General features: G+C 41.3%; 1 non-coding gene across 1 annotated transcript; it reads left to right on the forward strand.

Annotated features, from left to right (window-relative positions):
* Positions 1-2,703: 2,703 nt before the first annotated feature.
* Positions 2,704-2,823, forward strand: LOC123688462. The gene has a single exon (XR_006749983.1). It is a non-coding gene; the product is annotated as a 5S ribosomal RNA (ribosomal RNA).
* The last annotated feature ends 9,677 nt before the right edge of the window (positions 2,824-12,500 follow it).

Genomic DNA, 12,500 nt, shown 5'->3' on the forward strand with positions numbered 1-12,500 from the left:
GTCCGCCTCGTCCGATCGATCTAGGCCGTCTCGAACCACCCATCGCGCATCGAAAGTCGCATCTCTCGAACTCCGATCCGGAAATCGGCCGATGCATCACGTTAACTATTTCTTATATATCTAATATAATATACATGGAGACGGTAAGAATTCTTTTAATCGAAGATATAACATATACTTCTCATCAATATCCAAAAGCTTATCGAAAAATAAATTACTCAACTTTTACGTGAAGAATCGTTCACCCAAACCTTATCCCCTATATATGTCAGGAGAACCCAAGGTTCCCCTCCAGACACGATTTAGCAAACTTTTCCCGATCGATCCGACCCACCGAGGCCGTCTCGACCGTCCGCTGCGCCTACTAGGGCCGATTTCTTCGGACTCCGATCAGAAAATATACCGATGCATGTCGTTAACACCTAGTCCGCCTCGTCCGATCTATCTAAACAGTCTCGACGCACCCAACACTCTTTCAAAGTCGGATTACTCGGACTCAATCTGAAAATGGACCGATGCATGACGTCAACACTTAGCCCGCCTCGTCTGATCTATCTAAGCCATCTCGACCCACCCAACACGCCTTCCAAGTCGGATCACTCGGACTTCGATCTGAAAATCTCCGGACTCATTTTTATGAATATCCCCAGTCAGTAAGAACGTTATTTCGCCAATATATACCAACAATAAACCATATTCCAATAGCTGAACCAAAAATATAATTCCCGATCCAAACGTTCTGCATCGCCCAACGCGACCACCTTCCCTATATATGTCAGGAGAGCACAGGGTTCCCCTCCAGACAACACTTACGCTCTATCCCCGACTCTCGGTCGATCGATAGGCCAGGGTCAGCGGTGTCTGTTTCGGCCGAAGCTCGGACTTTGGTCAAAATGTTCCGATACAAAATTTGAACCAAGATAGATACAGATATGATTCCTTCTTAAATATACGTTGATTATCGAACAGAATATGGTAAATATTTTGCGATGACCGAGGATTTCATGAATTTTTTTTTTTTTTCGAAAAAATTTTCTATTATCGGAATTTCCTCAAATTTCATTTGGTTGCCTCCTAATGCTTATTAAAAATGATAACCAACAATCAGAATCATTATTTATCATTTATTTCAATTTTTATAATGAAAAACGTTCACGTCCTTTCGCGCCTCTCGATCGTCGTTTACGTGATGCATCTGGTCAGCCCTAGTTTACGTGGTGCATCGGTAAGATCGAGTTCACGTTCTGCATCGGTCTGCCCGAGTTTACGTGGTGCATCGGTAAGATCGAGATTACGTGGTGCATCGGTAAGATCGAGTTCACGTTCTGCATCGGTCTGCCTGAGTTTACGTGGTGCATCGGTATGATCGAGTTTACGTTCTGCATCGGTGTGATCTAGTTTACGTTGTGCATCGGTAAGATCGAGATTACGTGAAGCATCGGTATGATCGAGTTTACGTTCTGCATCGGTCTGGACTCTGAGATATATTTTCGACGTGAAAATGTTCCGATACAACTTTTGAACCAGGATAGTTAGAGAGATGATTTTTTCTGGGATGTACGTTGATTGGGGAATGGATTGTGGAAAATAACTTGCCATGACCGAGGGTGTTCTCGAATTTTTTTTTTTTTTCGAAAAATATTTTCTGATTTTGGATTTCACTCAAATTTGATTTCGTTGCCTTCTAATGTGTTCTAAAAGAGTAAATCAGTAATCAGAATCGAAAAATATTTTTCGGATTTTTTTTTTTTTGAAAAAAAATTTTCTGATTTTGGAATTTCCTCAAATTTGATTTGGTTGCCTTCTAATGTGTTTTTAAAGCGTAAATCAGTAATCAGAATCAATATTCATTGTCGACTTTAATTTTTATAAGGAAAAATGTTCACGTCCTTAAACGCCTCCCCATCATTAGCCCGAGTCCAAGTCGATGTCAGTCCCGAGCGGACGGTGTCAGATACTACCTATCGCCCCGGTCTGGACTTGGCGAGGTATTTCGACGTGAAATGTTCCGATACAACTTTTGAACCAGGATAGTTAGAGAGATGATTTCTTCTATGTTGTACGTTGATTGTGGAATGGATTGTGGGAAATAACTTGCCATGACCCAGGTGTTCTTGAATTTTTTTTTTTTTCGAAAAAAATTTTCTGATCTTGAAATTTCCTCAAATCTGATTGCGTTGCCTTCTAATGTGTACTAAAAGAGTAAATCAGTAATCAGAATCAATATTCATTGTCGACTTTAATTTTTATAAGGAAAAATGTTCACGTCCTTAAACGCCTCTCCATCGTTACCCCGACTCCAAGACGATGTTAGACCGGAGCGGACGGTGTCAAATGCGACCGATCTCCCCGGTCTGGACTTAGCGAGATATTCCGACGTGAAATGTTCCGATACAAAAATTTAACTGTGATAGTTAGAGAGATGGTTCCTTTTGTGATGTACGTTGATTGTGTAATAGAATATGGAAATAAACTTGAGATGACCGAGGTCTTCTGGGATTTTTTTTTTTTTTTCGAAAAATATTTTTCGATTTCGGAAATCCCTCAAATTTCATTGAGATATGTCCTAATGTGTTTCTTAAAACTTAAATCAACAATCAGAATTAATATCCAAAAGTTATTTCATTTTTTATAAGGAAAAACGTTCACGTCCTTTCCGCTCCCAAAAAGTGAGATATCATAGAAAATATCGCTATATTTGTTGTTTACGGCCATACCACGCTGAAATTGCCAGTTCTCGTCAGAACACTGAAGCCAAGCAGCGTCGGGCGCGGTCTAGTACTTGGATGGGTGACCGCTTGGGAACACCGCGTGCTGTAAGCTTTTTTTTTACGTTCTGCATCGGTCTGCCGAGATAACGTGGTGCATCGGTATGATCGAGTTTACGTTCTGCATCGGTAAGATCGAGATTACGTGATGCATCGGTAAGATTGAGATTACGTGGTGCATCGGGTAAGATCGAGTTTACGTGGTGCATCGGTAAGATCCAATTCACGTTCTGCATCGGTAAGATCCAGTTCACGTGGTGCATCGGTAAGATCGAGATTACGTGGTGCATCGGTAAGATCGAGTTTACGTGGTGCATCGGTAAGATCCAATTCACGTTCTGCATCGGTAAGATCCAGTTCACGTGGTGCATCGGTAAGATGAGATTACGTGGTGCATCGGTAAGATCGAGTTTACGTGGTGCATCGGTAAGATCCAATTCACGTTCTGCATCGGTAAGATCCAGTTCACGTGGTGCATCGGTAAGATTGAGATTACGTGGTGCATCGGTAAGATCGAGTTTACGTGGTGCATCGGTAAGATCCAATTCACGTTCTGCATCGGTAAGATCCAGTTCACGTGGTGCATCGGTAAGATCGAGATTACGTGGTGCATCGGTAAGATCGAGTTTACGTGGTGCATCGGTAAGATCCAATTCACGTTCTGCATCGGTAAGATCCAGTTCACGTGGTGCATCGGTAAGATTGAGATTACGTGGTGCATCGGTAAGATCCAGTTCACGTGGTGCATCGGTAAGATGGAGATTACGTGGTGCATCGGTAAGATCGAGATTACGTGGTGCATCGGTAAGATCTACTTTACGTTCTGCATCGGTCTGCCCTTGTTTACGTGGTGCATCGGTAAGATCGAGATTACGTGAAGCATCGGTATGATCGAGTTTACGTTCTGCATCGGTCTGCCCGATATTACGTGGTGCATCGGTCTGCCCTAGTTTACGTGGTGCATCGGTTTGGACTTAGAGATATATTTTCGACGTGAAAATGTTCCGATACAACTTTTGAACCAGGATAGTTAGAGAGATGATTTTTTCTGGATGTACGTGGATCGGGAATGGATTGTGGGAAATAACTTGCCATGACCGAGGTGTCCTCGAATTTTTTTTTTTTTCGAAAAAAATTTTCTGATTGTGGAATTTTCTCAAATTTGATTTGGTTGCCTCCTAATGTGTTCTAAAAGAGTAAATCAGTAATCGGAATCGAAAATTTTTTTCGGATTTTTTTTTTTTTCGAAAAAATTTTCTGATCGTGGAATTTCCTCAAATTCGATTTGGTTGCCTTCTAATGTGTTTTTAAAGCGTAAATCAGTAATCAGAATCAATATTCATTGTCGACTTTAATTTTTATAAGGAAAAATGTTCACGTCCTTAAACGCCTCCCCATCATCAGCCCGAGTCCAAGTCGATGTCAGTCCCGAGCGGACGGTGTCAGATACTACCTATCGCCGAGGTCTGGACTTGGCGGAGATATTACGACGTGAAATGTTCCGATACAACTTTTGAACCAGGATAGTTAGAGAGATGATTTCTTCTATGTTGTACGTTGATTGTGGAATGAAATACGGAAAATAACTCGCCATGACCGAGGTGATTACGATTTTTTTTTTTTTTCGAAAAAAATTTTCTGATCGTGGAATTTTCTCAAATTTGATTTGGTTGCCTCCTTATATGTTCTAGTAGCGATAATCAACAATCAGAATCAAATCCATGGTCGGGTTTGATTTTTATAAGGAAAAATGTTCACGTCCTTTTTTACAACCCCGACTCATTGACGATGTTAGAACCGAGCCGGCGGGTGTCAGATACGACCGATCGCCCCGGTCCCGATCGTCATTTACGTTGTGCATCGGTCTGCCCGAGATTACGTGGTGCATCGGTATGATCGAGTTTACGTGGTGCATCGGTAAGATCCAATTCACGTTCTGCATCGGTAAGATCCAATTCACGTTCTGCATCGGTAAGATCCAGTTCACGTGGTGCATCGGTAAGATGGAGATTACGTGGTGCATCGGTAAGATCGAGATTACGTGGTGCATCGGTAAGATCTACTTTACGTTCTGCATCGGTCTGCCCTTGTTTACGTGGTGCATCGGTAAGATCGAGATTACGTGAAGCATCGGTATGATCGAGTTTACGTTCTGCATCGGTCTGCCCGATATTACGTGGGTGCATCGGTTCTGCCCTAGTTTACGTGGTGCATCGGTTTGGACTTAGAGATATATTTTCGACGTGAAAATGTTCCGATACAACTTTTGAACCAGGATAGTTAGAGAGATGATTTTTTCTGGGATGTACGTGGATCGGGGAATGGATTGTGGGAAATAACTTGCCATGACCGAGGTGTCCTCGAATTTTTTTTTTTTTCGAAAAAAATTTTCTGATTGTGGAATTTTCTCAAATTTGATTTGGTTGCCTCCTAATGTGTTCTAAAAGAGTAAATCAGTAATCGGAATCGAAAAATATTTTTCGGATTTTTTTTTTTTTTCGAAAAAAATTTTCTGATCGTGGAATTTCCTCAAATTCGATTTGGTTGCCTTCTAATGTGTTTTTAAAGCGTAAATCAGTAATCAGAATCAATATTCATTGTCGACTTAATTTTTATAAGGAAAAATGTTCACGTCCTTAAACGCCTCCCCATCATCAGCCCGAGTCCAAGTCGATGTCAGTCCCGAGCGGACGGTGTCAGATACTACCTATCGCCGAGGTCTGGACTTGGCGAGATATTACGACGTGAAATGTTCCGATACAACTTTTGAACCAGGATAGTTAGAGAGATGATTTCTTCTATGTTGTACGTTGTTTGGGGAATGAAATACGGAAAATAACTCGCCATGACCGAGGTGATTACGATTTTTTTTTTTTTTCGAAAAAAAATTTTCTGATCGTGGAATTTTCTCAAATTTGATTTGGTTGCCTCCTTATATGTTCTAGTAGCGATAATCAACAATCAGAATCAAAATCCATGGTCGGGTTTGATTTTTTTATAAGGAAAAATGTTTCACGTCCTTTTTTACAACCCCGACTCATTGACGATGTTAGAACCGAGCCGGCGGTGTCAGATACGACCGATCGCCCCGGTCCCGATCGTCATTTACGTTGTGCATCGGTCTGCCCGAGATTACGTGGTTGCATCGGTATGATCGAGTTTACGTGGTGCATCGGTAAGATCCAATTCACGTTCTGCATCGGTAAGATCCAATTCACGTCTGCATCGGTAAGATCCAGTTCACGTGGTGCATCGTAAGATGGAGATTACGTGGTGCATCGGTAAGATCGAGATTACGTGGTGCATCGGTAAGATCTACTTTACGTTCTGCATCGGTCTGCCCTTGTTTACGTGGTGCATCGGTAAGATCGAGATTACGTGAAGCATCGGTATGATCGAGTTTACGTTCTGCATCGGTCTGCCCGATATTACGTGGTGCATCGGTCTGCCCTAGTTTACGTGGTGCATCGGTTTTGGACTTAGAGATATATTTTCGACGTGAAAATGTTCCGATACAACTTTTGAACCAGGATAGTTAGAGAGATGATTTTTTCTGGGATGTACGTGGATCGGGGAATGGATTGTGGGAAATAACTTGCCATGACCGAGGTGTCCTCGAATTTTTTTTTTTTTCGAAAAAAATTTTCTGATTGTGGAATTTTCTCAAATTTGATTTGGTTGCCTCCTAATGTGTTCTAAAAGAGTAAATCAGTAATCGGAATCGAAAAATATTTTTCGGATTTTTTTTTTTTTCGAAAAAAATTTTCTGATCGTGGAATTTCCTCAAATTCGATTTGGTTGCCTTCTAATGTGTTTTTAAAGCGTAAATCAGTAATCAGAATCAATATTCATTGTCGACTTTAATTTTTTATAAGGAAAAATGTTCACGTCCTTAAACGCCTCCCCATCATCAGCCCGAGTCCAAGTCGATGTCAGTCCCGAGCGGACGGTGTCAGATACTACCTATCGCCGAGGTCTGGACTTGGCGAGATATTACGACGTGAAATGTTCCGATACAACTTTTGAACCAGGATAGTTAGAGAGATGATTTCTTCTATGTTGTACGTTGATTGTGGAATGAAATACGGAAAATAACTCGCCATGACCGAGGTGATTACGATTTTTTTTTTTTTCGAAAAAATTTTCTGATCGTGGAATTTTCTCAAATTTGATTTGGTTGCCTCCTTATATGTTCTAGTAGCGATAATCAACAATCAGAATCAAAATCCATGGTCGGGTTTGATTTTTATAAGGAAAAATGTTCACGTCCTTTTTTACAACCCCGACTCATTGACGATGTTAGAACCGAGCCGGCGGTGTCAGATACGACCGATCGCCCCGGTCCCGATCGTCATTTACGTTGTGCATCGGTCTGCCCGAGATTACGTGGTGCATCGGTATGATCGAGTTTACGTGGTGCATCGGTAAGATCCAATTCACGTTCTGCATCGGTAAGATCCAATTCACGTTCTGCATCGGTAAGATCCAGTTCACGTGGTGCATCGGTAAGATGGAGATTACGTGGTGCATCGGTAAGATCGAGATTACGTGGTGCATCGGTAAGATCTACTTTACGTTCTGCATCGGTCGTCTGCCTTGTTTACGTGGTGCATCGGTAAGATCGAGATTACGTGAAGCATCGGTATGATCGAGTTTACGTTCTGCATCGGTCTGCCCGATATTACGTGGTGCATCGGTCTGCCCTAGTTTACGTGGTGCATCGGTTTGGACTTAGAGATATATTTTCGACGTGAAAATGTTCCGATACAACTTTTGAACCAGGATAGTTAGAGAGATGATTTTTTCTGGGATGTACGTGGATCGGGGAATGGATTGTGGGAAATAACTTGCCATGACCGAGGTGTCCTCGAATTTTTTTTTTTTTCGAAAAAAATTTTCTGATTGTGGAATTTTCTCAAATTTGATTTGGTTGCCTCCTAATGTGTTCTAAAAGAGTAAATCAGTAATCGGAATCGAAAAATATTTTTCGGATTTTTTTTTTTTTTCGAAAAAAATTTTCTGATCGTGGAATTTCCTCAAATTCGATTTGGTTGCCTTCTAATGTGTTTTTAAAGCGTAAATCAGTAATCAGAATCAATATTCATTGTCGACTTTAATTTTTATAAGGAAAAATGTTCACGTCCTTAAACGCCTCCCCATACATCAGCCCGAGTCCAAGTCGATGTCAGTCCCGAGCGGACGGTGTCAGATACTACCTATCGCCGAGGTCTGGACTTGGCGAGATATTACGACGTGAAATGTTCCGATACAACTTTTGAACCAGGATAGTTAGAGAGATGATTTCTTCTATGTTGTACGTTGATTGTGGAATGAAATACGGAAAATAACTCGCCATGACCGAGGTGATTACGATTTTTTTTTTTTTTCGAAAAAAATTTTCTGATCGTGGAATTTTCTCAAATTTGATTTGGTTGCCTCCTTATATGTTCTAGTAGCGATAATCAACAATCAGAATCAAAATCCATGGTCGGGTTTGATTTTTATAAGGAAAAATGTTCACGTCCTTTTTTACAACCCCGACTCATTGACGATGTTAGAACCGAGCCGGCGGTGTCAGATACGACCGATCGCCCCGGTCCCGATCGTCATTTACGTTGTGCATCGGTCTGCCCGAGATTACGTGGTGCATCGGTATGATCGAGTTTACGTGGTGCATCGGTAAGATCCAATTCACGTTCTGCATCGGTAAGATCCAATTCACGTTCTGCATCGGTAAGATCCAGTTCACGTGGTGCATCGGTAAGATGGAGATTACGTGGTGCATCGGTAAGATCGAGATTACGTGGTGCATCGGTAAGATCTACTTTACGTTCTGCATCGGTCTGCCCTTGTTTACGTGGTGCATCGGTAAGATCGAGATTACGTGAAGCATCGGTATGATCGAGTTTACGTTCTGCATCGGTCTGCCCGATATTACGTGGTGCATCGGTCTGCCCTAGTTTACGTGGTGCATCGGTTTGGACTTAGAGATATATTTTCGACGTGAAAATGTTCCGATACAACTTTTGAACCAGGATAGTTAGAGAGATGATTTTTTCTGGGATGTACGTGGATCGGGGAATGGATTGTGGGAAATAACTTGCCATGACCGAGGTGTCCTCGAAATTTTTTTTTTTTTCGAAAAAAATTTTCTGATTGTGGAATTTTCTCAAATTTGATTTGGTTGCCTCCTAATGTGTTCTAAAAGAGTAAATCAGTAATCGGAATCGAAAAATATTTTTCGGATTTTTTTTTTTTTCGAAAAAAATTTTCTGATCGTGGAATTTCCTCAAATTCGATTTGGTTGCCTTCTAATGTGTTTTTAAAGCGTAAATCAGTAATCAGAATCAATATTCATTGTCGACTTTAATTTTTATAAGGAAAAATGTTCACGTCCTTAAACGCCTCCCCATCATCAGCCCGAGTCCAAGTCGATGTCAGTCCCGAGCGGACGGTGTCAGATACTACCTATCGCCGAGGTCTGGACTTGGCGAGATATTACGACGTGAAATGTTCCGATACAACTTTTGAACCAGGATAGTTAGAGAGATGATTTCTTCTATGTTGTACGTTGATTGTGGAATGAAATACGGAAAATAACTCGCCATGACCGAGGTGATTACGATTTTTTTTTTTTTTCGAAAAAATTTTCTGATCGTGGAATTTTCTCAAATTTGATTTGGTTGCCTCCTTATATGTTCTAGTAGCGATAATCAACAATCAGAATCAAAATCCATGGTCGGGTTTGATTTTTATAAGGAAAAATGTTCACGTCCTTTTTTACAACCCCGACTCATTGACGATGTTAGAACCGAGCCGGCGGTGTCAGATACGACCGATCGCCCCGGTCCCGATCGTCATTTACGTTGTGCATCGGTCTGCCCGAGATTACGTGGTGCATCGGTATGATCGAGTTTACGTGGTGCATCGGTAAGATCCAATTCACGTTCTGCATCGGTAAGATCCAATTCACGTTCTGCATCGGTAAGATCCAGTTCACGTGGTGCATCGGTAAGATGGAGATTACGTGGTGCATCGGTAAGATCGAGATTACGTGGTGCATCGGTAAGATCTACTTTACGTTCTGCATCGGTCTGCCCTTGTTTACGTGGTGCATCGGTAAGATCGAGATTACGTGAAGCATCGGTATGATCGAGTTTACGTTCTGCATCGGTCTGCCCGATATTACGTGGTGCATCGGTCTGCCCTAGTTTACGTGGTGCATCGGTTTGGACTTAGAGATATATTTTCGACGTGAAAATGTTCCGATACAACTTTTGAACCAGGATAGTTAGAGAGATGATTTTTTCTGGGATGTACGTGGATCGGGGAATGGATTGTGGGAAATAACTTGCCATGACCGAGGTGTCCTCGAATTTTTTTTTTTTTCGAAAAAAATTTTCTGATTGTGGAATTTTCTCAAATTTGATTTGGTTGCCTCCTAATGTGTTCTAAAAGAGTAAATCAGTAATCGGAATCGAAAAATATTTTTCGGATTTTTTTTTTTTTCGAAAAAAATTTTCTGATCGTGGAATTTCCTCAAATTCGATTTGGTTGCCTTCTAATGTGTTTTTAAAGCGTAAATCAGTAATCAGAATCAATATTCATTGTCGACTTTAATTTTTATAAGGAAAAATGTTCACGTCCTTAAACGCCTCCCCATCATCAGCCCGAGTCCAAGTCGATGTCAGTCCCGAGCGGACGGTGTCAGATACTACCTATCGCCGAGGTCTGGACTTGGCGAGATATTACGACGTGAAATGTTCCGATACAACTTTTGAACCAGGATAGTTAGAGAGATGATTTCTTCTATGTTGTACGTTGATTGTGGAATGAAATACGGAAAATAACTCGCCATGACCGAGGTGATTACGATTTTTTTTTTTTTTCGAAAAAAATTTTCTGATCGTGGAATTTTCTCAAATTTGATTTGGTTGCCTCCTTATATGTTCTAGTAGCGATAATCAACAATCAGAATCAAAATCCTATGGTCGGGTTTGATTTTTATAAGGAAAAATGTTCACGTCCTTTTTTACAACCCCGACTCATTGACGATGTTAGAACCGAGCCGGCGGTGTCAGATACGACCGATCGCCCCGGTCCCGATCGTCATTTACGTTGTGCATCGGTCTGCCCGAGATTACGTGGTGCATCGGTCTGGACTTAGAGATATATTTTCGACGTGAAAATGTTCCGATACAACTTTTGAACTAGGATAGTTAGAGAGATGATTTTTTCTGGGATGTACGTTGATTGGGGAATGGATTGTGGGAAATAACTTGCCATGACCGGGGTGTTCTCGAATTTTTTTTTTTTTTTCGAAAAAAATTTTCTGATTGTGGAATTTTCTCAAATTTGATTTGGTTGCCTCCTAATGTGTTCTAATAGCGATAATCAACAATCAGAATCAAAATCCATGGTCGGGTTTGATTTTTATAAGGAATAATGTTCACGTCCTTTTTCGCCTATGTTCTTTTTCGACGTGAAAAGTTCCGATACAACTTTTGAACCAGGATAGTTAGAGAGATGATTTTTTCTGGGATGTATGTTGATTGACGTACGAAACTTGGAAAAAAAATAGAAAAGACCGAGGTACTCTAGAAAAAAAATTTATTGAAAATATTTTTTTGATTTCGGAATTAATTCGAAATTCATTCAGATGTCTTCTATCAATATCGCGAAAGAAAAATCAATAATCAGAATCGATATTCATCTAAGATTATTTCCTTTTGGATTGTGTTAACATTCGGTACGATCTTGTCTACGTGATGCATCGGTTTGTTTCTCGGCTCTTGTGAGCAAGTTGGACACTCGAGACGGCCTCCATCGATCGGATTAGGCGGGCTTTAATGTTAACGTGCTGCATCGGTGTGATCTTGTTTACGTCATGCATCGGTATAGCTTTAAATCGCGCCGTAAAGTCGTTCACGTCATGCATCGGTATCTTAAATCGCGCCGAAAAGTCGTTCACGTCATGCATCGGTATCTTAAATCGCGCCGTAAAGTCGTTCACGTCATGCATCGGTATCTTAAATCGAGCCGAAAAGTCGTTCACGTCATGCATCGGTGGCACAAAAAAAAGACGCCGATGCATGACGTGAGCCGACTTTTCGGCGCGATTTAAGATACCGATGCATGACGTGAACGACTTTACGGCGCGATTTAAGATACCGATGCATGACGTGAACCGACTTTTCGGCATGAAGTCAGCTAAAATTATCGTGTGCATCTTGGGTCGGTCCACGTACCGTAGATCAGAGAGGGACGACGTACATACATCGGATACATTTGTATCCAACAAGTTACGATCGTCGTCTGATCCAGCGGTAATCGGACCTACTCTCGTGAATTTATTTTGCCCCTTGAATAATTTTGTACCGATGCACGACGTGAAGTCGACTTTTCGGCATGGTTTAAGCTAAAATTATCGTGTGCATCTTGGGTAGGCCCACTTACTACAGATCAGAGAGGGACGACGTACATACATCGGATACATTCGTATCCAACAAGTTACAATCGTCGTCTGATCCAGCGGTAATCGGACCTACTCTCGTGAATTTATTTTGCCCCTTGAATAACTTTGTACCGATGCACGACGTGAAGTCGACTTTCCGGCATGGTTTAAGCTAAAATTATCGTGTGCATCTTTCATTTTACTCATCACATAGTCTGATGCATTTGATGACATTTACCCTTGTGAGTTATTCGTATTTCTCTCTCATGTCCGATTTC

The sequence above is a fragment of the Harmonia axyridis genome, chromosome X (genome assembly GCF_914767665.1).
Source record: "Harmonia axyridis chromosome X, icHarAxyr1.1, whole genome shotgun sequence".
In the NCBI taxonomy this organism is placed as follows: domain Eukaryota; kingdom Metazoa; phylum Arthropoda; class Insecta; order Coleoptera; family Coccinellidae; genus Harmonia; species Harmonia axyridis.